This window comes from Acanthopagrus latus, chromosome 8 (genome assembly GCF_904848185.1).
Source record: "Acanthopagrus latus isolate v.2019 chromosome 8, fAcaLat1.1, whole genome shotgun sequence".
Classification (NCBI taxonomy): domain Eukaryota; kingdom Metazoa; phylum Chordata; class Actinopteri; order Spariformes; family Sparidae; genus Acanthopagrus; species Acanthopagrus latus.
Window position 1 is genome coordinate 5,151,336 of NC_051046.1, and position 26,419 is coordinate 5,177,754.

At 42.3% G+C, this 26,419-nt stretch overlaps 1 long non-coding RNA gene across 3 annotated transcripts in view; it reads right to left on the bottom strand.

Annotated features, from left to right (window-relative positions):
* Positions 1 to 26,419, bottom strand: part of LOC119024613 — a 74,344-nt gene that overhangs the window by 9,994 nt on the left and 37,931 nt on the right. For 2 of the 3 annotated variants that reach the window (XR_005076525.1, XR_005076523.1), the window contains one exon: positions 24,704 to 25,404. The exons of the other annotated variant lie outside the window; for it this stretch is intronic. This is a non-coding gene — a long non-coding RNA (uncharacterized LOC119024613). Of the gene's footprint in view, positions 1 to 24,703; positions 25,405 to 26,419 lie in introns of those variants that run through there. 3 annotated transcript variants of the gene reach the window in all.

Sequence of the window (26,419 nt, forward strand, 5' to 3'; positions counted from 1 at the left end):
TCACTGTGGAGAGGAAAGTGGCTGGTCAGCATCCGAGATGTGCTCGACCATGTGCTGAGAAGTCGTCTCACATGTAATCAAGACAGAATCGCGAACGCAGGACAATGAACTGGCTCATCTCTCTTTCCTGGACGACATCTCCAGTGATGTGGCAGGGACAGGTGAAACGTAGAGTTTTTGCTCTGTTAAGTAAACGGCTATTTCCCTGTAGCTTCATATTAAAGACGTAACAATAACAGTGTACCAGCGCACAGCAGAAAATGGAGGGGGAGGGTGGGGCTGACTTGGAAGACTTTGCTGCGACATGAGGCAGCCCGGTAGAATGGATGGCCTTGAAAGAGCCGAGTTAACAGAAAACAGTCAGGGAGATGCATCATAGGGCTCTAGCTGGAGGACGTGTCTGCGCGGCGCCCTATCAGGGGGCCAGAACCTTGATTGGCTGTGCCTGTTTTGTCATTTGTTAACTTCACTCCTCACCAGCCCAAAAAAACACAGTCAGCCTCGGAGCAGCATGGATAATCTTGACAAGGACCTATCAGAGGCATCTGTTAACACGGAGCGTGCTGCTTTGTAATTTAATGTGACTGTTGTTAGTGCAGCGGGCTGAGCGGCCTCCTCAGAGCAGACGCGGGAGGGAGGGCTCTTTACCTCCTGCACACTCAGTACAGAGTCTGAATCAGGACAGTTGTTCACATGTGTGCATCTACCTGCACCATCCACAACTGCATTCAATTCAACCTGAAACCTTGGAGGCACAGAAAACATACATTAAAGGTGCACAAAGTCTTTTTGTTTTCATGACTGAATAAACAAACTGACTTTAAAGGACAACACAGTTTCATACTGTTTTACTTTGTTTACATAAGGTGGACCCTGCCACCTTTCTAGCTTCAAACAGTGTTCCTGGGACCTTATTTTTCCCTGAAAACAGCTTGTTTATTCAGTTTTGGAAAAAACACGTATTATTACCTCTTTAATATTGTTGAATTCCTTCTCCAATACTCCATAGTGCCCCTTTGAAGTAACCAAATATGCATCCAAGAAATTCTGCAAATACTGCATAAGCACGTATCTCTAATGGCGACTTCATTATTTCACTACTGAGAAACATCTTTGCGGTGTAGTGTGAGGATCCTAAAAGGCCTAGAGAGACTTTGTAGGATCAGAACAAAGAAACGTAAAGTTAGAGCGAGAGACACCCAGAAGTGGAGAAAACATAAGGAGATCCATGTGTTATATAAAGATATTAAATAATGGACATAGGAGTGTCTTATCCCAATCTGAAGCATATGATGCCCACACAAGAGGTCATTATCTTCTACATGAGGACATCTCAGTGTGCATTATCGCTCTTATACCATGGCCACTTTGCAAATGGAGAAGCTGGAGGAGGGGCCTTAAAGAGACGGGAGGGGGAGTACAGTGCTGCAGGACTGGATAGGATGAGAAAACAGATGTGTCTGTTGAGCAGTGAAGCATGTAAACATATTCAAGTAGTAACCAAAAAACAAATGATGAACCCTGAAAATGAGTAGATTACTTCTTCTTTAATATAGAACTGACTTTTCCTGGTTTCCTGAGTTCCTGGTCACTGTAAACTGCTTCTGTCCACAGTGTTTGTGTGTTAGCGTGACTGCACCTCAAAAAAACGGGGGGCAAAATACACATTACTCCCGCTGCGCAAAACCGGTTTCCAGAAATCAGCTGATGCTCATATCGAGCGGGTATCAAGAAATGTTTAATGCACACTGTTATTCGGTCGAATTTAAATATCAGCACACTGTTTAGCGTTTATTGGATTTCTTCACTTCAAAACCACAGACGGAAGTAACAGATGTGAATATTTGATGCCAATTTCTTCTCGAGCAGACGAGTACGGGGAGCGCAAAGAGGAAGATGAAATCAGAGTGATTGTGCTCACGTGGACGGCGGAAAGGGGAAATGAAGGAGAACGGGACTCTCACTTGGGAGTAGTATATTGAGCCGGACCTCAAGGTGCACTGCAGATCAACCTCTCTTTGACCCGAGGGGCTAATCACAATTTTAAAGCATCCCTGCGCCCCATCTCGCCGTGACCCTGAGGGCAGACTCACAGGCAACCTCTCAGGATGGCGTCCCCGCTGGACTCATTAGAAATGGATGTGGTGTTCCTGTCAGACATGCCGGACGTGAGGGTTTTGATCAGCGCTGCCAAAAAGGAGAGAAGCGAGCACTTGGCTCGCACCTTGATGTGCAGAACTCATACCGGACCACTACAAGGAGGACAAGTATCCCAGAGTTCAGTGCAAAGCCGCGTCCTCGGTGACTGCGCAGTCCTACAATGATTATTCTCCCTTTTAAGGGTTTAACAAAAAGCATCTTCACTCTCCCCTCGGAGGTTAATACTGTGGGTCATTTCATTCTCTGAAGAGGAAATTAAACACAGAGAGTAAGCCTTGAAATATCTGGGTGCATTGCTCCATTACTTATATCCCATAATACATCTTTGTATTTCATTATATCCTGTGCCTGCTTTCGTCCCAGTAAGCAGTCCAGGAGTCAAACACAAAGATAGCAGTTACTAAGCAAATGGGTCCCTATGCAATCGCTTTTCATTTTATTTTTCCACCCTTTTTTATTGCTCTCAGTCAACCAATTGCTGCACTCTGTATGAGTGCATAAGAGCATCCTCTTTTTTTTCCCTTTTTTCCCCTTCCCTAAGGGATAAAAGTCACCTTCTCCAAATCTCATTGAACAAAAAGTCACACAGAAAATAAAAGCTAAACTCTATATTCCGCCTGCACACAGAGTTCAAGCTTAGAGAGAACAGGGTTGGCACTTTTTAGTTCTCTCTTTGTCAGCAGAGCTAGAGAGAGAGATAGGGAGAGAGGGATAGAGACAGTGAGGGAGAGGGGAGAGAGAGAAAGTGGGAGTGAGGGTGACAGAGAAAGAAAGAAAGAAAGAAAGAAAGAAAGAAAGAAAGAAAGAAAGAAAGAAAGAAAGAAAGAAAGAAAGAAAATAAGAGCCAAGGTACGGTACGTGTCTGAACCTCGAAGAAGAAAAACAAACCGGCATTATTTTCCTCATTTACTAAGATCAGTCTGGCGCAGCAGACTGACTACCTCATAAACTCCGTCTCCTTCAGTACTTCACTCATCCTCCTTTACTGTACACGATTCACTCGCTCACACCCTCCGTCTCTCCTTCTTGTGCGTCGTGTCTCATCCCAGATGAAAGGAGCAGAACAAGTGAACCAGGTCGTTCTAAATCATTGATGAGACGTGAGAGGCATTCAGAGATTGGCATCCGACAGGGGAGCTGTAATAATCTCCCCAACAGGTACCGCTGATGTGTTTCGATTGACAGGTGTTTATTTCTCGAGGGCTTTTTGCTAAAAATGATCCCGTTCGTTTTGTCAGAGCAGCTGCTCTTTAAAAAAAAAAAAAAAAGAAAAAAATCCTCACAGTGTCACATAGAGGATGATTTTTTTCAGGTGTTAATGATTATGAAGGTTTCATTTGATTTATTGTAATCCAAGCTGACATTCCTTTCTTTTTCTTCGTCTTATTCATTTATTGATTTAACTGCCTGATCAGGACGAGTCAAAAACGTCATGAAGACCAACAGGCGCCATTTCAGGCCAACCGAGAATATGTGACATTGATAATTCACTGTGTTTTTAAAAAGACGCTGTGAGCAATCATTGGCCTGACCACGGTTACCATGGGAACTAGTGTCTCTGGTGTTGATTGACAAGTGACACAATCTGAAGGCTGGCTCACCTCTGAAACAGAGCTACAGCCGCTCAAATCAGTCAAGCAGCCAGGAGGAAACCACATGGCGGTAGTCAACGAGCGTGTGCATAAGCTAGTGCACCTAAAAACGCATGGCTGAGGTATAAAGCTGTCCGTGCCAATAATCTCTACCAAGACTCTATTAAAGCAGTTGGAAAATCTATTTTAGATTTCTTCACTATTCTACAACTTCGGCATATATAGAGTATTTCTATTTTATACCATATTAAACATTACACAAGTGTTTCTGTTGCTCTTTCACAGGACTACAGATTGAACTCAGTTGGAGCAAACTTTAAATTGTGCATGGACCCCGTGAGGACTGAAAGTGTCAGTGCGTTGCCAAAGTTTTAAGGAGACAGAAAGTTTGAAGTGTCTGAAAGATTTATAGAAATGGAGGGTAGTGAAAGAGTTCTGTTTCTGTGTCAGTGCATGAACACCTGTGTAGATTCGCCAATAAGAAAATATGTGCGGACAGAGGAAAACATAGAATTCTATCAAATACCACAGAAAACTATAAACTACCAGGAGTAAATTAATACCTGTGATTGTTTCAATCTTCAGAAATGCATTATGCAACTGCATTACAGCAACTTCCACCTTCAGCCGGATGATAAAAGGTTACTAGTCATTCAAAAATGCCTTAGATTGTTTATGCACACGTTTGCATGACGTATGCCTATATTCATGATGAAAGTGAAGCTAAAAACACGACCATTGTCACAGTGAGTGGGGCTGGCTCAGGCATGTGTTAGCTGACCAATCAGATGAGACTAGGCATTTGGGGGCGGGGGGGGGGGGGGGTCTTAAAGAGACAGGTGCTAAGACAGAGCATCTCACACAGAGGCGCAATACAGCGCTGCAGCCCTGGAAAGGATGAGACAACTGACGCAGTAACCCAAAATAAAATTATGCACCTGAAAACGAGCACAATACGTCTCCTTTAAGCCCACATCTGTCTTGTGTTGTGTGTGTCTGGTTTGTTTTCTTACCCCACTGTTTGGTGCTCACCTCCTCCCTCACCTCCTCCTCCCTCACCTCCTCCTCCTCCTCCTCCCACATGACCATAAAAGGATTCATTACTGACCAACTCTCCTGTCTGCTCATTTATCCAGAAAATCTGCTCATCATCCCGCGCTCGCCATTGACTCTGATTAGACACACAAACAATGTGTTTACAGTTCTAAATTTTCCCCATAATGAGCTGACACTAAGTGCAACATTGTCCACCTAACGAGCTCGTAAAAGCAATATGCCAACATTCTGGAGGCAGGGTGTAATTGATGGAAAAGAACTGTAATTCGAGGGGCACAAGAGGAGGGAAGAGTGTAATGATGAACTAGGTGGCAACAAAGAAATTAAGCACGGGAGAAATGCAATGAAACATGAGTGTGAGTACAATACATGAGTAAATATGTTAATGGAGTCAAACAGGATGTACTCACATCACAATTAAAGGTGAAACCTCAACTGAATAAATACAACAGCAATACTTGTTAAACTAGATTCAAATGCATGAATGGAATACTAGAATTTTTTTTATTTTCACTCCTTATCCTTCCTCCTCTGTTTTTACTGCCTAGTATTCACTGATTATAACATTGTTTTTAAAAATGCATCTATAATGCTGCCAAAATGCCAATCTGCATGCACATGCATTGTTACACTATTATGAAAAAATATGGCATTCGTGTCAGATTTGAAATCGACTACTGGTGTGGATACAAAACTGACCTCATGAAGTGTAACACAAAGTCTGTTTTTAAAGCTCCCTGAGCTCTGCAGTGGATCAATTATTGTTGTAAATGTGTCGAAAATGAAGGAGCTGCATCGAAAAAGGTCAAACTGATAACATCTTTTTTCTTTTCTTTTTTTTTTTTTTATAACACATTCGCAGAGCTTGTAGAAAGGTGCAAAATAAAACCTCTTGTCCTTGACTGAATTGACAATTTATGATTGTGACTCAGTCATCTAAAGAAATGTTGTCGCGGTCCAAAATGATCGTTTTGGTTTTTTTGTATCCATGTTTCATAAAATTGGCTGAGATCTACATGTACTGCACAAACATAAGCTAGCTAATGAATGCTATTGCAGGTGGAGATGGCTGAATGTTAAAATAACGCCTTTAAATCTTAAATTCTCTGGAAGGACGATGGAACTGACATTTCCCTGAGGTTATTAAAAGCCACTAAAATCACGCTGGATTAATTTCGTAATTGTAGTTGTACCATAGTAGTGTAACTTGCCTCAGTATTCCGCTGTGTTTCTGCTCCACCTGGAACATATCAGCTCTCTAGTGTGAAGTGTCATTGACATTGGATGCATTTCTCCGCCAACACTGAATTGAACCAGTTGTTTTCAACAAACAGCGGCGAGAGCTGTGGAATAAAGCTTCGCGCACAAGTGCAAACCTGGAGTTTGTAAGAGGATGAAGAGAGGAGAGGATTTACTGCGCGTTCCACCTCTCTCCTCTCATCTTTTTGTCTCTTTTTTTCTCTCCCGCTCGCTGCCTGCATGGGCTTATTGACCCTTGAAAGACACAGGAGTTAACAGCCAGAAACAATTATAGACAGAGAAAAAAAATCATAATCATGGACACATCAAAACACTACTCACGCTTTATGTTCCTTCTTAATTTACCCTCCATCTCCACCCTGCAGATCTATCGCCTGTTCTGTATCACTCCCTTACTACCACCCTGATTCACTGAACCCTGCGCAGTATTTCCACTGGTTGATGGGTTAACCCCCACCCCCTTATTCTCGGTCTTATCTGGTCACCCAGGTGTATAAGATAGGCCCCACTGTGCAGCAGTCCGTTTGTAATGGTGCTCTGCGTTGTGTGCTCAGTAACCCTGCTGTTTCACAGATGCAGTGCTTTATCTGCGGCAGACTGTGGTTATTATTATATTATTATGGGAGGCGGTAAGAGACACAGGTCCCCTGTGTAAATGTATACTGCGCGAGCGGATAAAGTCCATTATTAAATTGCACTTGTTCCCGCACTGCAACCTTTCCTCTTGTCCATTTAGCTTATGTTGAAGAGAGGTGCGCTCATACATCTAATGTGTTACGTAGCATCACAACAGGAACAGTGGTGTGCAATCAATCACGGGAATGATCCCAAATAATTTATTCTTTGTACTATGTAAGAAAAAAATGTGACTACCAACCTGATGCAAACACACACACACACACACACACAGCTCTGTCAAACAATGCACAGATCTGTTACCATTATTGTTTTCACTTCCCATGATCTGTCAATAAGGGTGTCACATGGCTGGCAGGATAATGTGATTGTCATGTTGGATCCACACCTACGCACCGAACACCCTGTGCGACTGCTGCTGAACAGATGTCAGGGAGGTTAATAAAGAGCTGTCAGTTGTTTCAAGCTATATCTTACACTTTGCATACACCTATGTAGCAATCGGTGCATATAATGGAATTATTAGCCTTAATAAAACAACAATAGCTGTGACATAATGAATAACACAACAAATCTGTAATTTAGGCCAACCCTGAAGTTAGCATCACTCCAGATCCCTCTGCAAAAAGCCTATGAAAATAAACTCAGTGGTAAACACGAGTTTATGAAAATCTTCACAGATGAACACCGGCTTTTTGTTCTTGTTTTTGAGGCGTAAATTAAATTCGCAGAAGTTAATCAACAAACTGTGATCGCATGACTTTACACCATAGTATGCACAATTTGCCATGGATTGATCAAACTCGGAAAAGTGAGTTGGAATATTTCCCAACTCACTTTTCCAACTGAAGTCTGCCTGTAAAGACATTCCGTTCAACATCCAAAACAACTTCTGTAGTCGCTTTTAGCCGCTTGTTAGCATGCACCTTTTTAAAGACTTTATTTACTGATATATTTTTACATCATGGAATAAAACATTACAATCTTTAATGCAGCATTTAAACAGAAACCCATTCTTAAAACCCATCGACTTCAACACAAGGGAACCAGAAGTGCAAAAATGCAAACTTATTTTCTGGTATTAGGACTCATTCCTGCGGCACTCTATTATATACAGTTCTGCTCTATTTTAGCACTTATAAATGTCTTGAAGTCTGACAATACAATACATGTTTATCGTACTATTGCTAAACACGTATATAGTCATATAATAATGTTAATAAGCATTATAAGGACTTAAAAGGCCCTTATGTCCTATTATTAATGCTTATTGAAAGGACATTAATGTAAGTTATATTTGGTGAAAATATTGTATGTACATGTTGTGGATATAGCTACATTACAGTGTGTTACTGATCCTTTATATAATGTTTGTTTATAACAGGGGTGTTCTGAATTGTTGAATTCCATGTATAATTTTAAATGTGCCTAATTTACACTGGAGCATTGAAAGCAGGTCTTTAGGCTCCCATTTGCTTGCAAGCACAAAAAGAATGTGATACCTGCGTCCTGAGGGGGGGGGAGAACAATGATAGCATTTTCCTTTTTGCAGATGTTGGTGCACACACTGACACTCGCTTACGATCACAAACACACATGCTGTGCAGCTCACATGCTCGCTCTAGTCAGTTAGCACACATAGTACCGAGATACACAGCTTTGCCCGGATAAATCCATCATTTTGAGCTATTATGCTGCTAGCGGTGCTGGAGAGAATTGTACGCCCCATCCCTCATCTGTGTTTTATTTCCTACTAAAAATAAGCAGACGAATAAATAAGTCTGAGCTCTGGAGCTGCTTAAGCAGTCGCAGCGGCTCGGCAAGTTCGGACCGACAGTTCAGGACACTCGGTGGAGATTTGAAATCTCATTGGCTCTGAGGGTCAATTTGATTTTGAATGCAGTTTGTTTGACATTCCATTACACTATATTTGAAGAACACAGCGTGACCCCGTGAGGATAAATCGAATGAAGTGAGGTGATATGACAAACGCTATTCAATTCAAAGGACTTATGTTAGAGGCCTGATAAAAATTCATGCTTAGATGTGCCCTGAAGTGTTGTGATTGGCTAATGCCGTGTGGGAGTGCGTCTCCACGTCAACAGGATCCTGGTTATGGTTGATAGGAAGAACAAGCCTAGCAGCTAATCTCCCTCATTCCATGCTCACCTCTTTAAATGGGAAGCACTAAAAGAAAAAGATACCATATTAAGTTCACGCACATTGTCAATCCCCCCTCGTTGCCTCACTTCTTTCTCTACCGCTGTGAATACATCACTTCTGTTCATGCTTCCTTTGTGCTTATGCGCTGCAATGCTCTATCAGGTGCAAATGTGTGCATGAAATATGCATGAAAACGCCTGAATCAGAAGAATTCAAATAGTTTCAGGTAAGTTTGCTGTCACGTATGCTAGAAATCGCTGTATACGTATACGATGAATGCCCTCCTGCTAGTCATCAATAATGACAATCACTTATCAAGAAGAAATGAATTTGTGTGTGTTACTGTTGGGTAATTAGGTAATAACACACTACAGTATGGTTATTCTGACCCATTATATACACAGCAAACTCAAGGTTAACCTTAGAGCTTTCACAAACTTACTGTTAGTTAGATATTTTTATGTTCAATACAGTTCCAGTTCTGGCCTTTCATTTCCGGTTGCTTTTGCCAACTGCAGGAAACTTGTTCCAAAGTTATCACGTACACATTTATGAGATGATCTTATGAATCATTCACCACGGATATAAGATTAAAGGGTAAAAGACTTCTTAGCCGCTACTGACTGCTTTAAGAAGTTAGTCTGATGTTTCTATGGTGAGAAACTGCAAGAACACTGATGTGTTACTTATTAGTGCAATGAGGAATTGACACCATTTTCATGTGGACAAATCACGTTTTAGCTTGTAGAAAGATGCAGAATAAAAGTATCTATTTTCCTCAAGAACGTTATTATGATTGTGAGTCAATAATTTTACTATGTTTGTCCGATCCAAAATGATTTCTTTTGCTTATCTCTGCGTACAAATTCTGACAAATGGTGTAACACTGTTAATACTACGCGGTATCTGTGTCTTGCCAGCGATCAACAGTATGGTAGTTGCCAGTACTGCAACGTCAGCTAGCTAGCTTTAGCAACATTAACGAAAATGAGTCTCTTCTATGGCTGTCTTGGTTGAATGAATAAAGTATGAACATACATACATTTAGCAAAAACGTCTGTCATATCATTGTAAATAATCACAAGTGCTAACAAATTTGATCAGTCACCACTAGTAGTACTGAAATATAACCAGTTTATCTTTAAAGAGCCTGATTTTTTTTTTTTTTTTTTACCTTTTACATCAACGTAAGGGGCGGCTGTAGCTCAGCAAGTAGAGCAGGTCGACTAGTGATCGAAAGGTTGCTAGTTCAAATCCCGGCACCGGGCAAGGCTGAGCTGCATGTCGAAGTGTCCTTGAGCAAGATACTGAACCCCACATTGCTCACTAGTGAGGGCCCTGCGATGAGCTGGCGACTTATCCAGGGAGCACCCTGCCCTCGCCCTGAGACAAGGCTGGGATTGGCTCCAGCAGCAACACCCCGTGACCCCATGGAAAGGGATAAGCTGTTACGGACAATGACATGACATGACATCAACGAAGTTGTTCCTCTGGAACTCTTCTTGTTACCATATGTGACAAAAAAACCCTCCATCTGGAAACTAAATACACAAAATCAACAAAATCTGCAAAAGAAAAAAAAAAGGATTCAGGATTTACGTGTGAAGGAGTCTGTAAGAAAGAAAGTCTCCAGAGGGATGAAAGGGTGGTGATGGCTGTGGTGTTTCTGTGCCGTGGGCTGTGGGGCGTTTGGTTTTATAACCCGTGCAAGGTCGAGGAAGCTTCTATCGAAGAACCCTCCCACCCCCTCCACCGCATTTCCTGACCCCTCACCCACCTTTGAAAGGAGAGCTTTACTTGCATAAAAGCAGCAGCTCTGAGCAGCAACTCTGTTTATTCCTCCTTTTTCTTCCTCTCCCTCACTTCCTCACCCTGCTTCCCCTGATACCAAGCCCCATGAAATCTACACAGCTTTCAAATTAAATGTGAATGAAGGGTATGTTTCCTTAGGATTGCATGGCATGATGGTTGAAATCCCATAGTAAATATAACTTTGGAACCAATAGTATCTCTCAGGCTGTAAGCTGGGAAAATATTCTGCACTCTTGCACTACATACAACCTCTTCAGAGAATCTGATCCGTTCCCGAGGCTTATAGAAGGTGTCGGCAGAGCTCCCCTTCTTAACGGTCCTGATATAAATGGAGGATGATGGGGAAAGGGTGCAATTTGCACCAATATGATGCAGCTACATGGGATGGCCCATATTACATAAATGTTAAAGCAACTGCATATTTTGTGCAGCAAAACTGAGACTCCAAGTATGTTTGTTGTCTTTATACGTCAGTGTGGGCTGGGCATCTGAACAGGCTTTATTTAAAGATCACTGATACTTGATTTGGGTTTTAAGAAAAGCTTTCATGTATTGTAACAAGATAAGTCAGGTTTATTAGTTGTTTGACAGCCATCAGAACAACCTCACAACATGTGGCACTGAGTTGGAGAGAACCTGCATCAAATCAGGAAATATTCAAGTAAAGTGCATTTTATTTATATCGCCCAAAAATCACGATCATGTTGCTTCATTGAGCTTTACATTTGTCCTGAGTTCCTCAGTCTGAATAAGTAAAACCTTCTGGGAAAGAAAAAATACCTTGTAGCAGAGTACAAAAATGAAGGAAACCTCACGAAAGAGCCACAGAGAAGGGATCCTTCTGCAGTTCAATTTCATGATTGGCAAGGGTTTTTAAGGTTGCTGTTATTAAGACTTGACCGAGGTTTTCTTTATTCTTGAGCACGGCAGTCAGCATCGAAGCAGACCCTGATGCTGAGTTAAATGCTCGTCGGAGTGACGATGGCATCTTGAACATGTAACCCTCAGTGAAAAGTAAGTGATCGACCAATCAAGAAAAGTGGGTTATAATTTCCAGGAATACAGTCAATTAAATACAGGCCTCCAGTATGTTGGACGCTCACCTGGATCTGGAAGAACATTACAAGAATCTGATTGCAAATAGAGCTAATTAGTATTTGAAATATTAATTTTCCCCCCTCTCTTCTACATCAGACCAGTTTTCACCAGAGTGATTTTCTGATTGTGTTCTAAGTGATATTCGAGGTTAAAATACAATGCCTCTCTAATAACCACATAATTGAAGTCTTGCCTGTTAAATACAAGGTCCAACTTGGCAGAGTTTTTATTTGTGTGTGTTTTTCTTTATTCTTTTGTTTTGCAATATCACTCTCTGGAGACTATTCCCTTAATCTAACTTGACAATGAATTGATTTCAGACTATTCTTAGGCTGTTTTACTCGCATCTTGAAAAGTGATCTTGGTAAAATTGTCGGTACTGTTTGGTACATGTAGGTTAAACTGAAAAATAAACAAAACAGTAACAGAAACTAGCTGGAAAAAAAGCCTGGTATGATCCAGTTTCACTATGTACTGGCAGGTTTCTGTGGGATTAGCTAAATGTAGTCCGATCTGCTCTCATGTTAAAGCTTGAACCCATGTGTTGTAGCTTCATGTTACTGAGTGAGTCGTCAGTCTCAAACCGTCAAGTTGAAAATCTCACAGCCTAACTCACCCGGGATCAGCAGTGCACCGGGGGATTAGGCAAAAGCTCAGGTTTTGAGGATCGTTAGCCAATTAACTTATCATTCCCATGCCCGAGAAACACGACAAGAACAGGCCACATTGATTTTCTTGGGTTTGATGTTCTCTATCTTTTCCTCCATCCTTCTTTCCCCGTCCCTCTTACTGCCCCTCCACAGTCTGTTTCTTGCTGGATCTATCGCTATGTGCTGTACTTCTTTCTCATTGACAGGGCTACCTGATAGCACTGGCTGACAGGGCTGTAAAGGGCTCCCGGGCAAGGTTCCTATACAATAGGTCATCAGCGAAGAGGTGTTGGCTGATGTTTTCCCAATCTACAGCTCTGTAAAAACTGCCCAGATCACCAAGGCACAGACAGCTTGACAAAAACACCCACAGTGAAAAAAACAAAAGTCAAAGTCCATTTGCCTCTAATCTGTTCCAGTAAAAGACCGGCCGTTAATGCCAAATGTCTGTTGTTGGAGATGTTTGGGGACAGGGCAGGATGACCTTGTTCCAGCATTTGTGCGTTTGGAGACAATTTACTTTTTATTAGCTGCTTATTAGTTGCTTATACATGGGCAGCAGGCCCATGTGTAGAACAGGGTTTGAGATTAGTGTTCTGTTGTCCTGGGGATGACAGAAATTGTGTTTGGGACAAAAAGAGAGCTTCTTCTAGGAAGAAAGGGATTTTCATATGAATATGTAAAATTATCACTCAGTGAATAACAAACTGCTCCAAGCTCTGAATCTATCAGAGCTAGTCTTTTTATGCTGTTACTAAAGTTGCTATCACTGACAAAGGAAGCAGTAAATTCACTATCGATGGTGGATTCACCACTGTTTTTTTTCTTAGGTTAGTCTGTGGTGAAATCGACAAGATGTATTTTCGGTATTTAAAAGCTATACACACTGAGAACAAGGCAGAACTGAGATGAAAATGAAGCGCTACATCTCCATGACTGGCCTGTTCGCTGCAGTTGGTACAGTAGCGGCGTAGTGTCCGCCTACCTTACGAGCACAGAGACACTGGATGAGTGACCCAGACAAGAGCAGCTGTGTGTTTACCTGCAAAACTAAAGCGTATAAACCAAGCATGAGTCAAGCATAGAGAACAAAGCCAACCAATCAGAGATGGAGTACGCAACCAATAAAAACAACCAATCAGAGGCGGAGTAGGGCCGGTCCTGCAAGACCAGAAGGGGAATGCATAACACCACGTCCCTCCTCATTAGAACTATTACTATTATAACTATCACTGTATTACATAAACTATTACTGATAGAATATAGAGCTATTTAACCCTTGTTATAATATAATATTTAAAAAAAAAAACAAAAAGAAAACTTACAGCAGCTTTAGATGTGTAGGGCGGCAGTGAAAAAGTCAGTCTGGAGGCCTGGTGCAGATATTTCTATCATTAAATACATGCACGTCTTTGAACACACACACAAACAGGCACAACAAATCTACACACACACACACACACACACACACACACACACAAGTGGCTACCCCCACCAGGCTTTTGTTCTTGTGTGTTTTAATAAGTGCTATCAGTGGAGGCTACAGCTATTTGAGGACACGGACACACATCCCACTCTGCGGCTCTCTCTTCTCTTCTCTCTCTCTCTCTCTGTGGAACGCCTTGTTCTGCAGGACACATATGGCAGCAGATTGGCCATAAAAAACAAAACCAAACACTCCATCACACACATGCTCGGAAATAATCTGCTGCTCAACCAGAGCGCTCGGTACTTTCCACGCGTGTGCGGTCTCATTGAGGCAGGTGTCACGCACGTGCACACGCGGACATTCAAATCAATAAGCATCAAATAATGTAACAGTCCCAGCTTTGAAAAGATAGCACGCTGCCATTCATCTAACACTATGATGAGAACAATCTCCTTGAATCTCACAGTTACAGTGGGGTTTATTCCAGGTGTCTTGCTCCACACCAAATGGTTTTTCTTTGTGCAAGCTTCAAGTAAAATTACCTTGAATCAAAATTTCTCCAGATAATAGGAGAGCAGTGGACACGCTTTGAAGGCAAAACACGATGAGTGAAAATTAGGCCCTGAAAAAATACCACTACCATTCATTCCATGCATAATGATGCATTTTGTCCTTTGTGAGGTGCAGTGTAACTATTTCTAACTAGAAATGACTGTCAATTCTATCTGGTTCCAGCATAAAAAAACCCATGAGAAAGCATCTTCACCGTACGCACACTCTTCAACACATTCCAACTAACTCATTACCACCAGTGAGATTACTCCAGCAACACCATCTAAGACGACCTTACAGCCCCCAACCTCCTTCTCCCCCCCACCAACCATCACAGGAAACTATCTGGGGCTGTAAATGTGCCTCTTATTCATTCATGGACGATTAGATATCAAGCTATATATGCAATAAGTGCAAAACAGATTAGCTTTTTGGATTATGAGTAATTTCATATGGGGCATCTCGTAATGCCACACTGAGGGCGAGTGTGTGTGTGTGTGTGTGTGTGTGTGTGTTTGTGTGTGTCATCTGAGAGCAGAGGAAGTGCAGCAGCTTAGAGGATGTGATTTGCAGGACTTCTCTAAAGACCACAGTGACCCCTGCTGGACAGGTCAAACTGTTTAGTTGCAGTAAACTTGGAGCCTCACAGAGAATAAAGAGAGAGAACGATGGGAAGGCACTGCTGGAGTGGGTTTTTTGGGGTTTTTTTTTTTGGATGTTTGGCCCCTTGAAAGTGGATTATCTTCGTAAGGGTCTGGAAGGGTCAAAAATACTGTATTGGACTTCACTTAATGTGTTCTATTGATTGTGGGAATGTAATTAATACACTCACTGCTGACATTTGCCGTGTCCCTGTGTGTGTTTCAGCGGGTGATTGAGATAGATCTTTATTCCAGTGAGTTTGGGAACAGAGGATGGAGAAGAGGGGGGAACATGTTGGACACTAGTCTGATTAACTCTCACAGCTAATGTTTATGTTGAATCGTGCCTTTTTGCATCCTATACCATGCAGACTGGTAAAGAAAAAAAAAAAAGAGGAATAAAAGAGTAAATCAAAGCAGCCAAATGGCACAGCAAGTGTAATATTAATTATTGATGTTGAGCTAAAACTCTGTAGACTCCATGCGACTTCACAATGAACTCCACTGAGCACTGGAACAGAAATGTGATCCCGTGATCTCTTTCCAAACACGTTGTCTTCAACGCAATAGTAAAACAATGGTAAGAAAAAACAAAAACAAAAGTCATAATTCTTCACCCTGGAAATGATTCATGCACACACTGCAACAGCGTGAAAGTGAGCGGCACGTCCTATCACAACATCAACTCCCTCAACATTATTCAAATGACTGACAGGGCCTAAAAAATTGACAGCAAAGAGCAGCTTGATCAAATGTGATCTGACTTGTCGCTAAATGTGTAATTGTGGCATCTATCAGGGCGAGGAGGAAGAGGAGACTGTCAGTGGATGTCTCCCTCGTGGGAGAGCTAATGGATTTACAGTACTGCCTGACAGATTTTAGAGGCCTTACATCATGTTTTTTTTTTTTTTCAAATATGTATTTCTCTCATTTATTTTGAAAGTGGGAGCTCGGGCTCAGCAGTCAAGCATGAAATGAGTCAAATCTGTTTGACTTTGGCTCTCTTCCTGTTAGTCTAAATGGTTATAATGGTTAGACTGACTTTTTTTCTTACCTTTCACTGTAGTTTAATTTCAGATTTTCGCATGAGTGAAGTAGTGAAGCTGTCTGACGTTTCTCTAACGTGACTTTATCATCCGGCAGGTAACATTGTACGACAGTGTGCAGGCTGTGCATTTCCAGTAGGATTCTCTCTGAAACATCAGGTGTGTGTCAGTCTGCAGACTTAAGATAGTGAAGTGAACATCCCGCCCTGCTGTCCAAACTCCAAGAGGAATTGTCAGGTAAGCAGGTTCACCAGCTGGAATCCAATTAACATTCAGATCACTCGGCTCATTACTGTAATTTTCATGTGGCTTCCGATGAGGATCAATCACAGTGTAGGAGCATGGCGACTGCCCATTACAAAGCTAGCGTGCCTATCTTCTCACTTTGAACCACAGGCTTTCAAATGAACACAATGTAAATGAGCACACAAGAGAACCTCCAAATACTCATTATCTCGCATTCACAAGCAATGTTCCATTGGATATTGACTACATTATTCTCCCTGCAGGGTCTCCAAAAGGTTATTTGGCTAGTAGTCTCTAACATTCCTTTTAGAGAGAATTAAAAAGAAAAGAAAAAGGAAGGGGGGGCTGACAAACGATCCCAGAACTGCCTCCACTAATTGGGTTGTGTGTTTGTGCGACGTCAGATAATATCTCCGAATAATGACTTTTTGATGGAACATCCGACGACGCAACAAAACACGGAACGAGAGGGAGAATACTCGGGACGACGGGAGCGGGAAATCAAAACGCGCTCTCAACGAGCAGGCCTTTGTGCCTGATGTTGTTGTTTGACCGCACAGAGCGCAGCTTCCTTTACGCCTCCCGCTGAGCAGCTGAACGGGCTTAAGTGCAGTCTGTTGTCTTTGAACGCCTCTGATGTGTGGGTCCGTTTGCCGCCCTCCTAATACAGCTGCACTAATGAACTCTGGGGAAGCTGCATGTCATTTAAAAAAAAACACACACACCATGTACTCATCTGTTGTGTTCTTGAGCGGCACTTCAATTACTTCGTTGTCTGGATGGGGTCTCTGTGCCGTTATTCAACATGATCTATATTTAAATCTGCGACATCTCCGGGTGACACTTCTGTCTTGAAGGAGTTTTGGCCACGCTGGCATCTTGAATCACTTTCATTAGTTTTGACACGCAGCTTATTTGAAAAAGAAATCACCCGGTGAAGCTAGTTATCACCAACTTCACTGAGAAGGGAACGTGTCAGGTTTCCTCTTTCCTCTCCTCACTTTGAAAGAAACCGAAATTAATCTTTAAAAAGGGGACACTGTATTTGACATTTAAAGTGGCATCTGAGCCAACGTATTCTGCTCTGTCACCTGCTGTACAGTATAAGACTTATCGTTACGCTGACTATGAAGCTCTCACTTAAGGCCTATATATTGTTCTGCTGTGATTGAACATTTAAGTTATTCCTCGTGTCACCGGGGAGTGTGTGATTCGTCTGGGCTGGGGACTGTCTTTTACTCCTCTTGTGAGGTGGAAAAAAAAAAAAAAAAAAAAAACCTGCCTTCATTTCCACCGGGGACTGATGGATTGTCCTCACCTTCAAGTTGCTGGCATTATTTATCTTTTTGTCCTGCGCGCTACATTCTCGTCAAACAGTGCTCCCCTATAATTTGCTGCCATGTATCCCTCAATCAAGAGAGCGCGGCTTAATGAGACACTCACAATGAGGACAGATGTAATTCACACCCTCGGACTGTGTTTATTGGACAGTGGCGTCTTCTCACATCCTAACCGGGAGTGATGAGATGCTCGCTCATCCGTCTTTATTGAAAAAAAAAAAAAAAACAACAACATCATCACTGCAGCGTTAAATATTTTTACATCCATCCAGAATGCACCCGCTGCTGACTTGGGTGGCTTGTGAGGCGCACTGTGATTTAATGAGCTGTTGTTCTGACCAGGTGTGCTCTTTTTTATATTCAGATACATGCAGCTCTGCAAACCGACTCTTGAATAGAGAGTTTAATATCAAAAATTGAAAAGCCGTCACTGAAATACTTCAGGATTCTAATTCAGTAAGCGTAATGCAGTTATTCACAACCTTTGCGACCCTTTCTTACCAGCTGCGTACCATCCAACCACAGTGACATTTCACTGTAATGTTTGTCCTGTCGAGTGCGCGCGGCTCCGGAGGTAGAGTGGATCATCCACCAGTCAGAAGGTCAGTGGTGGCCCTCAAACAAGACAGTGAACCCCAGATTGCTCCCAATGACCGTTCCATCAGTGTGTGAATGGCGGAATATAGAAATATAGAAATATCATGGGCCAGGTCAGCACTTTACATCGCAGCCTATGCCATCAGTGTATCAATATATGTGTATTAAAGAGCCCTTTAAAATGTCAATAGACTGAGGGCACACTCGCACTACCATTTGACCACGCAGGACCACGAGCACAACATGGACACAAAGTATATTGATGCGTCGTACCCCACCTTGCATAATCAAGGAATCCAGGAATGTGAGAGTATAACGTGAGTCATTAGCCATTTCTTCACTTCCCCTCAGCTGTACTACAGCAGCATCTTTCAGCTTATTGTTTCTGTTTTTTCTGGCCGGCGACTTTAGTTATCAGCCTCCTTCTGCACCAATAGCCGGCTGCTGTTTTCAAGATACAGCCCAGCCAGCACCCAAACAGTGCATCGGCAAACTAGCTGTTGAACATGGTTAAGAGTTTATTTGCAAGAGAGACGGATAAAGTAAAAGCTGGGTGGAACAGATCGCCAGAAACACGACTACAAATGAATTCTAATGTTGCTCCAAGCTTAACGCATGTGAAAACATGCAAGAAAATGTTCTAAAATGTCCACTGTTTGCAACAAGGGCATATAATAGAAATCCAATTCCAAATCCAAGTTACTAACAAAAAGGAAAGCTCAAGGAAAAAAAAACTGTAGAGAAATACAAAACTGAGGATAAATCAGAGGCCCATGAGAAACCGGTCAGAAACACGGGGATCACAAAGGACCGAGGGAGCGGACAGAAGCAGACGTACCAACAAAGAGCGAGAGAACAACACAGGCTTTCACAAAAACTAAACTAATGAGGGGATGAGGTGCAGGTGGAAAGACACTGGGAACACAGGGGAGCGGGAAGTAAAGAGGATATATCTACAAAATAAAACAGGAGATAGTCAACCAAAACCCTAAACCACGACACGGTATGTCAGACACATATTCTCAGTTTACTGTCGAGTTCTTCCCCCTAGCGGCCACAAAACAAATTGCTGCTTTAATCACCTCACAACCTCTCTGATTTATCCTGCAGCCTCTGAGGGCTGCTGACCCCTGTAGGGTTGGGAGTCCCTGTCGTAACACTTTACATGGTGATCCTGTGGGCTGTCGGTCACACATGGTCTCACTGGAAAAACCTCGTAAACGTGGATTCCATTTGCAGGCTGCTGGTCTGTGATGACATGATTTAGGGCGTTGCCTTTGATAACTCATCGAACCTACTCAAAATATCATCTTCACAAGTGCTCCTCATATTTAAGCTGCATATGAATATACACTACTAGACATTTTGGTCCATGTTATATCATGAAATATATATTTTTGGTAACATATTCTACTCGTTGGATCTATTGGCACAAATATTCAGCTAACAACACAAAGCTGCAGGTCGTGTCTAATATTCCTCCCAAATTTCTCCCGGCCCTCCACTTCATCTTATCCTCATCTGCTTATCGCTTCATCTTTTTTTTTTTTTTGCACTCCACACATTCCTGCAATCATTTACACAGCGGATTATTGCCCCTGTCTGTTCATGATAAAAGACAGCGATAAAATGAATACTGCGATAAAATGAATTAAAGCTTCAAGTATTTCTTCCCAACGCTTATGAGCGAGGCTGGTATATTACCATGTTTATATGACACCCGTCCTCCTGTAAACTCCGGTAAGCGGAAACAGAGGCAGCCCGCCTATAAAACACGCCGCCCTCCCCAGATCCAAGTATTTATGGGAATAAAAACAACAGGCTCTAAATCAGGACCTCAAGAGGGACCAGGGACTGTACTGAGGAGCCATGTCGTGTCCACTCCTTCACTGCACCCTGTGATGAGTTCATTTATTTGACAACTGATTTCATTTTTACACAAGGGGTGGGGGGGGGGGCGTTTGATGACTTTCATTTCATCAGGATATATTGAGATTTCACCTCATTCTCAAGCATCTCACCTTTAGTCAAACATAATATGTGTATTACTGTGGCAGTGCCGGTGATCTTCAGGGAGCACGGTGATGTTGTATTTGGTTATGTAAAAACCAGTTGTTTGATAACATATTCCATTTTCTTTGGCTTTAAAGGTTAAATGTGCGTGTCATTTGTACGTCTCGTGACAAATGATTTGCTCTTAAATATCCATTCTACCGCCGGCGCGTGTCTTTCGCATCAGTTACCCCCGCTGCCCCTCGCTACGTGCCACGCTGGCTTTTGTTTAAAACAGCAGGAATAATGCGGTCAGGCCTCAGAGCAGCTTTTGCCTGTAGGTGCAGAGAGGGCAACATAAGATTGTTCTTGTTATATTTGTTTTTCTGTGTCTAGGGGGATGCTATCAATCAGGAGGGAGAGGGAAAATGTAATAATAATACGGCAGTGAGAAAAAAAATAGCCCCAGTGCAGATGGTTGGCTCGTAAGACAGGTGAGTGAACGCTTGCAAACAATAGCAAAAAGAAGAAAAAAAATGGAGGCAAACCATGTTGTGAGATTGCCTGCCCTCGACTCAGACGGGGTGTTGTGGATCACCTCCAGTTTATTTTTATATTTCTTAATATTTTAGACTTGCCAGTCGACCACAGCAGATTACCGGCCAGCTCGTTCTCACTCCCAACAGGTCAAATACAGCAGCCTGGTCAGAGGCCAAACACTTCTGAGTTTGGTGTTGGAATCACCCCACCAGCATCACTTCATGCAGCGCGGGGTTGGTTTGGGTGGAAGGATGGGTCACACATGGGAAAGAAGAATTTTAAGTTATACTACACAGGTAAGTTAAGGTACATAAACAACAAAGGTGCATCATCAACATAAGTGAGCATGTTAAGGGACTGAAAGTAGCTATTCTAACCCAATTAAAAGTATTTTTTGTGCCTAAACCTAACCAAGCAGTCAATAATATCATAACGTACTAAAAAACTGTTACATGTAGCGTTGGGTTTAACCATCACTTTGTCTACAAGATCATTAATCTGGATAATTAACCCAGAAAGTAATTTAAAAACATTCTGTTCTGACTGTAGTTTCTGATTTTTCAGGAAGAAAACTTTGAATGATGAAGATTTTTAACCCATCTCCCCAAGTATGAAAACATGAGCTGACAAATTTTGCATGAATAATGTTAATGGCTCGTTTCCAAGTCCAGACCAAATTGAACATGAAATAACCCTGACCCTGGATCAGCTATTTTCTGCTAACTGCGTAGGGATCTACTTACAGGGCGATCAGCTGAAACTAACCGAACAGCTGCCTGTTCATCTGTCAGTGCTGCATTCTTTCATGTGTTACAGGCGCAGGGGCTACTTAACAGGCATCTGCAGTTTGAGTCTGCATGTTGGCGTAGGTAAGCGTGACACCACTGGATATCTTTGAGGAGACGTATCCGTGTTTGTGGCAACCAAAGTCCGTTTGTGGTGACAGAACCAGGAGGGCTCATGTACAAAACATGTACAGAACAGTTTGCGGTTACCAAAAGATGTATTTTAAGCCAAACAATGATGTTTTCCTCACTATAACCAAGTGTTTCCTGTGCTTACACCTAACCAGAGTGAAAGCACAACATTGTGACAAGAGAGAAAAATACAAATTCAACCAAAACAAATGAAAAGTTGCAGCTTGAACTTATTTCTTCTTTGGAGTGCCCATGTTAATGTTTAAGTATGAGTCTTTGCAAAAGTTCATTTCAGGGCAAAGAGTTTGCATCTGTCAATGTGAATCCGGACTATCATCTGTGGAACTAAACTGATGGCTTCAGTTATTTTCTTTCATCTCTTCAAAGCCCTGGGGTTTGTTGAGAATACACTGAGGGCGGCAATTTGTGCCTCGGTGGACAATCAACCAGCACACAACGTTTTAAGCTCTCCAACTATTCTGTCTGGGCTTTTTTACACAGGGTTCACTTTTCCAAGACACAAAGGGAAAGGGGATATAATTAAAGTTGGGTTGGTCAAGGGAGGCAGACGTAATGCAGGAGGCTCGACAGCTACCACGGCCGGTCTGTAATTAATTTGCGTTCACAGCTGTACCATCTGGTCTCTGTATAACAGCAGCTTCTGTAACAGGTTCACCTCACATCCTGAAAGACCTGTCACGGTATAAATCACGAGACTTTCGGGGTGATGCTTTGTCTAAACTGACACTAAACTCATCATAAAACTACTTTGAAGCTACTGTGTCTTGAGTGGTAATCAATACCTGTAAGATTAGGAAAAATGCTGCACTTCGCATGTTTAGAGCATTTCTCTAAAATCCCAGAAGGGACTGAAGAGTGAATTAATTTCTCAGTTGAAGCCCCTAACATGTTTCCCTCTATTGTTACCTCCATCCACACTGAGGTGAGAGTAAAAGGAAGAGTATAAAAGAGAAAGTAAAAAGTTAAAAAAAAAAAAAAAAAAAAAGACAAGGCCATTAAGCAGCCGCTGTAGAGGATTATATTTATTTCAAAGAAGAAGTGAAAGTGTAATCCAGTTAACATTGGGTGTCTCCGCCCTTGGGGAACAGGGGGCCTTCACAACCGCGGCGTTTAAGCAGTCATCATGGCCTCACAGAGCAATGTTCAGTCTCATTACCACTTAACAGCCTTATTAAAGTCCGGCTCCAAACCCCCCTTACATGACATCAAACGTGTTCCATTAAATTGTGACATCTTGTACAAAGTTGTAGAAGCCATTAAAACGCAATGGTGAGGAAAGCGCCAGACACAAAAGTGAGCGAAAAAAACCTATTGGATGTTTTTCTTTTTTCCTCCTTTTCCAAAGCTTCATTTAGAAAATTAGAGCAGCTCATGGCGATTGTGAAAAGCTTACCAGTGAATACTTCCCCTGAGGGAGAGTCTTATAGTAAGTGTGCTTCCCACATGATCATTAACCATAAACATCAAAGACTCTTGACCCAATCATTTCTGGTGCGGTAGAGCTAATGCAGCTTAATTAAAATCCTCTTAAGGATCACGATGGGTGACCTCTGGAATATGCTGTCTGGATCATCACAAGCAAAACTTCTCTCGTTTATAATTCTACGTTAAGTCCTCACACTAATAGGCCAGATATTCTTAATTTGTTTTCTGAACCATCGCGTCTTTTGTTGGCTCACCGTGCTTTCAGACGCGCATCAGCCGCGAATAATGAAATAAAAAGTCGGATCATTGAAAGACACGAGCAGAGACTTTATTACGTTTTACTGAGAATCAATCAGTTTTGTGTTTTTCGTAGTATTAGTTGAGATCATAACAAAAATGATGGCAGCGATCTATCGTTGACTGCTGCAGACTCTTTTCTATCGTAGGAAAATGCTGAGGTAGGATTATGTTATTGGACTGTGGACCTCTGCGGATTGAAGTCTGGTCAACAAATTGCAAATCTTTCACACTCCCGACTTGCAAACGTATGTTTAATATACTTTTCATAACCGGTAGCACAAGATTTTGTTGAAAGTTTCCTGGAGAATCGACTTAATTTGGACGTGATTTTACAGAGAAAATATAAACAAAGTCCCTCGACTCTCTGATCTGAAAGTACTTAGTCTGATTCAGGACTTGAATCGGACCCTCTCCAGATTATACTCCGTCTGATCAGGTCTCAGTGGAAACATGGAACATGGAAACACTCAAGTGAAGGTCAGTGAATTCAAAATTGCTTTTAAGTAAACGACTTCTTCCAACATGATTTCTTCTTGGAATTCAATGAACAGATTAGATGGTTAGAAGATGGCTGTCATCTTTAATTCTTCACTCTGTTGGTCTCATAATGTTTGATTTTCTGTGCAGCAGATAAAAATATAACTTTCAATCAATTCAGTTAAACTAGAGGTAAATTCAATATTTTTGGAAATAGCTTCTATGACTTTACACCTTGTTAATTGATCACGCATACATGCTGCTGCTGCAGTGTTTGCTGACTCGCTGTTCAGGTCAACTGCATTTCGGATCTGGTCTAATTAATCCCGGGTCTGATTCTGCCTTAAGACATTTTAAATGGAATGTTACAAAATATATATCTTTAATTATAACTACATATAGGCTCTGGAAGGCACGACAGGGAGCCACTTCTGTAGGAAGCAATAAATGATATTTTGTTGTTTACTCAGTGAAAATGTCCGTTTTTATGAGGACATGTACATTTTCACATACAGTGTCTAAGCACATAAATGTGTCGGAGCTGTTTGTCTCCCTGATGTCGCTATTTCAAGAATAAAAGCTCACGCCTCAAACGTGGATGCGGCTGCGATACGGCGGCACCTCCACCTGGAACACATCTTCTGAGCGATTCTCAGCTCTGACCTTCAACGAGGTCCTCTGAGCCACATTCACACCGTCGCTTCTAATCACAATGGAGAGTCAGACCATGCAAGACAAAAATGTAGATCCCACTGCTTAGTCCGCGTTTCTTTTATTAGATTTTGCTTCGAAATATATCGCAGACATTTGGAATAGGAGCAATGTCCCACAGGCTCTTCAAACCATATATCAATGGTAGCCATGGCATTTAAATGTCAACCAGGATTAGATACTTGCGTCACCGTCACACCTGGAGCTCATCCTTACACATCCTTCAATAAACATAGGGCTCCCATGTCCTTTGTTATACAAGAGCAATGTATGGTATCCCAGGAGAGCCGGGATGAGCACCGCAGAGCCCCCTCGGGCCGGGCACTCAATGCAGAGCTCGCTGTCCAGCCTGCACCTTTCTTTCTCCAGCCTCCCTACCTCTTTCTCCTGGCAAACGCTTTGGAGAGGGACGGATCACGCAGAGCCAAACCCCAGTTATCTGGCAGAAGATCACACAGATGGGCCAGACTGAGCCAGCTGAACCCACAGGCAGCTGGGAGTGATGATGCACAGGATGCTTCCTATCAACAGGATGTACTGTAGCGCAGAAGCTTCACAGGCTGACACACCAGACAGAGCCGCTGAAGGAGGGCCTGCAAAGAGACCGGAGAGGACAGGGGGGGGGGACAGAGTGGGGGGGGAACGGCGAGATCAAGAGGAGGGGACTCCAATCTCCAGGATTGAGTGAAGAGCTGAAGTGGGGGGAATGACGGAAGAAAGGGAAGTGAAGCAACTCTGTGGACCTGCAGTGAAAAAAAGGGAAGAGAAAGAATAAGGGCAGGATGATATAGAAGGCGCTTTGAGGGAGAGGAGAGGGAAGATAAGCTTTGTGGTGAGTTGTAAGGAGTGGCAAGGCAAAGTGGAGGAGATTGACAGTAAAATTAAATATGTGAAAGGAAAAAAAAAAAAAGGGAAAACTTTGAAAGAGGTACGGAAAATGTGTTTGGACTACAAAGGGCAGGATGTTTGCAAATTTTTCCCGGGGAGATAAAAAATGGCTGGGACGTTCCGTTAAACTCTCCACTAAGTGTCTCACTCGTGTATTACGATGAAGCAAGCGCGTGCAGCTCACTGCAAATGAGGAAACAAACCTCACAATTGTTTCTTTTATTAAGCGCTGTTGTTTCCGTGCAGATCCTCCTTCTTATCTTTTTTATTTCACCTCTTTTCCACTTCCCCCTTTCTCTATCCGGAAAATACAACCCACAGCAGCCAAAATATCTGGGGGGAAAAAAAATAAATAAATATTGCAGCTGCCCTCCATAAAAATGCAAATATGACAGGTAATGTATGAACGCTCAGTGGTTGCAAATGGCACACATCTGCAGAGGAGAAGGTGCACAGGGCATGTAACTCGTACAGTATCATCAGCTGGTGATAATCACCGCATTCACAAGTTAATTGTGATGAAGTGTTTTAATTTGATTGTAGAGGGTGTGGAAGCTCGAATGCTGGATGACACTGTGCTGCTGTGTTCATGGTTGTAAGTTGTATAAATGGAGAGATCTGACCAGTCGGGATCATTTCACCGCTTCCTGATCGATCCGCAACTGAAAAGATGATGGATAGTGACAATCTGAAGGACTGTCAGGACGTAATTTGAGGTAAAACTACATACATGCATTGATAACCCATTAGCCAACAAAAGCATCCAACCACTACCTAGCTAACGTTACCGCATGATTAGCCAAGATCCACTGTGTTTCTGCCTTAAATGAATGTATCCGAGACGTGAAGCTGAAATGTTAACAATCTAGG